Here is a 6171-nt window from a genome sequence, read left to right as displayed (position 1 = left end):
TTGTACCAGGAATCAAACTCAGGACCTCATGCTTGTGAGGCAGGCAACAGAACCACTGAGCTAAATCCCTGGCCCATAGGCCTTTTTTATTTTGTTATGAGACTGGTCTTGCTAAACTGCCCAAGCCTCAAATTTACAATCCTCCAGCATCAGCTTATAGAGTAGCTGGGATTGCAGGCATGTACCACTTCCCCTCACTAGTTTTCCACTTTTTACACTGATGTAAGCAAACTATATGCACTCTTCTGGACCTAGCTTTTACCATCTAACATATTTTAAGAGTATCCTGTTACAGTGCATGGAATTTTCTTTTTGCCGATTGCCTACTATTCCACCCAGTGCATAGTGATTGCATCATAATCTAACCAATTCTTGGTAGATGGTCATTTAGGTAGTTTCTGATCTTTTGCCAACACAAGCAAATCTGCAAAGAATAATCTACACGTTTACACTTAACCTATATGCAAATACATATGGTTAATTCCTAGATATGAAAATCCTAGGCCCAAGAGTATGGATGTTTGTAATTTTGGTTGTGATTTTGTTGGGTATGTATCTAAGTTTGGTTTTTTGTTTGTTTGCCCTTTTTTTTTTTTGCCCTTTTTATTTATGTTTATTTGTTTATTTTGAAACAAGGCCTTACTAAGTCACAAAGTTGCTCAGGCTAAGCTCATCCTTGCAGTTCTCCTGGCTTAGCCTCCCATCATGCCCAGCTGTGCTACTAGGTTTTACTACATCAATAAACAAGTGAGGTCTGTTCACCCAAGTCTTTTCCCATAGTATGGAACTTTTGGCTCATCACCAATAGTTCAAAAAGATTCCCACCTCTAAGGTGAATGAAGTTAGGCATCTTTTCATGTTTCTCAGCTCTTTGTTTCCTTATCTGTGGGATATCCATAGAAATTTTTGTATGTTTTTATTGAATTGTTGGTATTTTCTTACAGATTTCTATGAGATTTTGTTTTGGGAGGGTACTAGGAATCGAACTCAGGACCTTGCTCTTGCCAGGCAGGCACAGTACCACTGAGCTACATCCCTGGCCCTCTGTAAAATTTTTATGTGTCAAATTAACCCATGCTTTACAAGATGAATTACAAATATTTTTCCTAGCTTATTATTTTTCAACTTTGTTTTTAACCATAGTTTTACTTTTTTGGTGGTGGTGGGGTGACACTGGGGATTGAGCCCAAGGCTGTACATTTTAAGCATGTGCTCTATCACTGAGCTACACCTCCAGCCTAACATTTTAATAAGCATTTAAAATGTATCAACATTTTCTTTTGTGGTTTCTGTGTTTTGTCATCACACTTATTAATAAATATTTTTCTCACTCCAAGTTTATTTTTTAAAATTTCCAAGGGAGGTGGAGAGAGGAAAGAAGCATAAAAAGAATTAGGATATATCCTGCGATGGTGGCACATGACTGTACTCTCAGCATTTGGGAGGCTGAGGAAGGAGGATTGCCATGATTTTGAGGCCAATCTGGGCTACATAGTGAACTCAAGCCCAGCCTGAACTACATAGCAAGACCCTGTCTCAAACAAAACAAAACAGCCAGGTATGGTGGTGCAAGGCTGTAATCCCAGGACTCAGGAAGCTGAGGCTAGAAGATCACCCCAAGTTAGAGGCCAGCATGGGGTACACAGTGAATTCAAGGGCAGCTTTGACTACATAATGAGATTCTGTCTCAAGAAAAACCCCAAAACACAAACAAACACATAATTAGGATGTATCGTGTACATGTACCAAGTCTCTGTGATGAATGTAATCATTATGCACTGAAAACATGTATTAATAAGATTTTTTTAAAAAGAAAATAAAATTCCCTAGGAAGGAACATTACTTCTGGGCTATTCTTGCCAAAACTGTACAACCTCAATCTAATCATGAGACAAATACAAATTGAGGGACATTTCTGGGGATTTAGCTCAGTGGTTCCACCGCCTACCTCACAAGTACAAGGTCCAGAGTTCGACCCCCGGTACCAAAAAAACAAACAAATTGAGGGACATTCTTAAAGAAACACTATCACACCTAGCTTTATATTTTTATTTGTTTGTTTATTTTTTTTATTTTGGTTTTGTTTGGGGGGATTTCTTGGGTTTATTTTGTTTTGGTTTGATTTAGGTTTGGTTTTTTGAGACAGCATCTCTCTATTAGTCTAGTCTGGCCTTGAACTCACGATGTAGCCTAGGTTCACCTTGAATTTGCTGTGGTCCTCCTGCCTCAGCCTCTGTAGTGTTGGGATTACAAGCGTGCACCACCATGCCGTATTTATTTATTTATTTGTTTATTTATTGGTATGGGGGTCCATCCAGTTCACATCCTTTTGCTTCCGAGGCAGGCACAGTGCCACTGAGCTAAATTCTGGCCCTCTATTTTTATTTTTAATTGTCACACATTAATTACATATGTTTATAGGGTTTGTTTTGACATCTATTGACATGTACACAACAGATCAGGGTGACTGGCATATCAGATGTTGGAAATAGTTGATGCATTGTTGCCAACCATATTTACCCTAGTGTGCTAGGGAACATCTGAAGTTATCTTTGAATCCCATTGCACTCTTGTATTCATAGTCCACCCTCTCTCCATCCCCTACTCCTATAGGATCTGCTTCCTTCTGAAGCTCCATAATATCCCATGTATATATAAGCCACATTTTTTGTTTTTGGAGACAGGGTCTCACTATGTAGCTCAGGCTGGCCTAGAACTTGGTTTTCTCCTGCCTCAGCCTCCCCAGTGCTGGGATTATAGGCACGTGCCACATTTTGTTGACTTGTGCACCCTTGAAGGCCACATGGTTTGCTTTCCCTGTTGGCTCCTATCGGAGTGGGTATATAAATATCTGTTAGAATGCTTGCTTTCAATTATTTTGGGTATATATCCAGAAGTTTCCTGCTTACTTTGGGGGGGGATACCGGGGATCAAACTCAGGACCTTGTGCTTGTGAGGCAGGTGGCAGAACCACTGAGCTAAATTCCCGGACCCTCCCTGCTTGCTTTTAAGTGACATCTTTCTCATCCACTAGACCCTCTGTATCTAGTCCTATTTCTGGACTTTCTGATGTTCCATATTGGCCTATGTAATCAGGCAGCTGCACTACTGTTTTAACCATTTTAGTTTACTGTAGAATGTGTATCTCAGAAGTCCTGTTTTATCAAGGTTTATCCCTGAACCAATCACTGTGGTGGGGCAAATGGATTCTCACACAGGCCTGGGCCAGGAGGTCATCCTGGAAGCAGAGCGGCTGGTGGGGTGGAGAGAGTGTCTGGCAACCGCAGGACCAAGAACAGGGAAGAGGGGCTGGGGATTTAGCTCAGTGGCACTGTGCCTGCCTCGCAAGTGCAAGATCCTGAGTTTGACCCCCGCCGCCCCATACCAAAAAAACAAAACAAAATAGGGAAGGGCTTCCCCAATGAAATTGGTGCCATTACCCGAAAAAACGATGGATGTTAAATAGGCAAAAACAACACATCCCCACCATGTCAGGAGAGTCCCTGGATCCACGTCAGCCCAGGAAAAAGGCACTGAGCAGATGCTCTACTCCTTCTGTCCCCCAAAACCTTGATTTTCTCAGTTAATCCTCTCAATATCCTGTGAGATACTACTGTGAATAGACCTGAGTCTGTAGCTCACCCTGCCACACCCCCACTGGTTGGTAAAAAGTTAGGTGCAAGAGCCAAGGTCAATCCTTGGTACCCTCATACACACTAGTTACAGGAGAATGCTGCTCACATACAGGTATTTGTTTTTACTTATTTTTGTTTGTTTGGGGATTGAATCCAGGGCCTTCACACTTAGCTCTTTTTTACTTTAAGACAGGGTCTCAGTAAGTCACTAAATTGCCCAGGCTGGGCAAAGAGACTTCAATTCTCCTGCCTCAGCCTCCCAGGGCACTGGATCACAGGCATATGCCACCACTGCCAGTAACATAAAGGCATTTATTTTAGAAAATTAGCAAACAAATTGAATACAGTTCATATGACTGCTCTTTAAGATGGATAGCCCAGAACCTTAAAGGAAAAGGTATCAGAGGCAGATCCAGAACCCCCAGAGGCAGACTTATAATGCCCTGGAAGGAATCGTGGAAAAAGACTCAGGCCACACCTCAGGGCTCAGGTGCCAGGTCTGTGATAGTGAGGGTCTAAAATATTGCAGCCAGTCCTTATATCCAGAATGTCACACATTTCACAATAAAGTAAAAACCTCTTTCTGATATTTTCTGGCAAAACCTGTGGTGCAGACCAAGACAGATAGCGAGGAGTTTGTGATTACTACTTCTGGAGTGCAGATGATGGAACTGAGACAGACAGAAGTGTCCTGTTACCCAGGATGGAGCCAAGGAGAACAGCACTGGGAACCTGGCAGGATATATGGCTCCAAAATTTGTTCCACAATCATACAGCAGACCTGGAAACCAGTAGCGTCTAGGAGGTGTTGGAAGACAAGAGGTGGGGTGAGACTTGCTTAGTGCTAGAGTAACTGCCTAGTGTGTGAAGGCATTGGGTTCCATCCTCAGCACAGAAGTAGATAAGAGATGAAGTCAAAGCCGGGCATAGCGGTGCCTGTAATCCCAGCATGCTAGTGGCTGAGGCAGAAGGATTACCACAAATTTGAGGGCAGCCCAGAGTTCAAGGCCAGCCTGAACTGTCTAGTGAGACCCTGTTTAGAAAAAAAAAAGAGAGAGAGGGCCAGGGATGTAGCACAGTGGTGCTGTGCCTGCCTGGCAAGTGCAAGGTCCTGAGTTTGAGCCCTAGTACCACAAAAAACAAAAAAATCCCAATGCTGCCCCCCAAAAAAAAACAGAGAGAGAAGGAGAGAGAGATGAAGTCAGGCAAGGAGGTTAGTGATAATCAACTCTTAAGAGGCAAGTGTAGGAAAAAGACTAGTAAGTACTAGGTACGCGGGGACTAACACTCATTTTATTTAAACAGAACAGTGTAAGGCAACCACTGTCCCCAAAGCAAAGGAAGAAAAAGCTCAAAAAAGCAGAGCATGGCTGGGGGTATGGTTCAGTGGTAAAGTTTACTTAGCATGCCTCAAACCCTAGGTTTATTCTCTAAAACAGGGTAAAAAATAAATAAAAGGAAGGTGTCTTACTTTTTCATCCCACAAGTTAAGAGAGGGGACGTTCATTTTATCTCAGTTTGTAGAAGTTTTAGCCCATACTTGGCTGGCTCCAAGGCAGGATAGCGGAGGAGAAACAGCCCATGGCAGGGTAGGCAGGAAGCAGCCAGTCTACCTTTTTTTTTTGTCCCTTTATATTCCATCAAACTACAAACTGATTGGTCCCACCCACATCCAGGATGGGGCTTTCACAATCCACTCAGCCACCCCAGAACTATGCTAATCCATTTAGGGGACTAATCCTGATATCACACACCCTTAATCCATGTTCACACACCTTAGACTCACCATGTCTGAAAAGCGCACATGAAAGAGCACATGGGGTTTTGGGGGGACATCTAGATACAATCCATAGTAGGAGGGAGGGCTGGGGATTTAGCTCAGTGGTTCCACCGCCTGCCTCGGAAGCACAAAGACCCGAGTTTGATCCTGGTACCAAAAAAAAGGTCTCAACATAGCAGGAGGGGGAGTGTTCAACACACTAAATGTTAAAAGGAGATCAAGCTGAATTCTAAGTGACTCTAGATTTGGAACAAAAAGGCCATCAGTGAGTAGTAGTTTCTTGGGATGGCAGAGCAGGTATGTGTTGGTAAATATTTTAACAAATACATCTCCCCCCAAAAGAAGGATATATCTAGATATATCTATATATAAAATACTTTTATAAAGTATTATGGCATAGAATTTGTAATTAATAAAATTTATAATATTCTTTTTTTTTTCAGTACTGATAGATCGAACCCAGTAGTGCTCTACCAGTCAGCTATGTCTCCAACCCTTACTGACTTAATTTTGATGGATTGAATGTTGAGGTAGGGCCTCCCTAAATTGCCCAGGCAGAATTCAAGCTGGTGATCCTCCTGCCTCAACCTTCCCAAGTGCTGGAATCACAGATGTGCATCACCATGCCCAGCTCAACGTAGTGCTGTCTACTGTACCTCCCACCCTTGTGTCTGATTTCAGAAATGGAGATGTACCCTGATTATAAATGTAGTTCTAACAGGAATACTGGCTATTTTTTTACTTACAGGTAAGTAA

This window comes from Fukomys damarensis, unplaced genomic scaffold, assembly GCF_012274545.1.
Source record: "Fukomys damarensis isolate Sample0158 unplaced genomic scaffold, DMR_v1.0_HiC HiC_scaffold_13, whole genome shotgun sequence".
Lineage (NCBI taxonomy): Eukaryota > Metazoa > Chordata > Mammalia > Rodentia > Bathyergidae > Fukomys > Fukomys damarensis.
Note: the sequence above shows the minus strand (reverse complement) of the source record.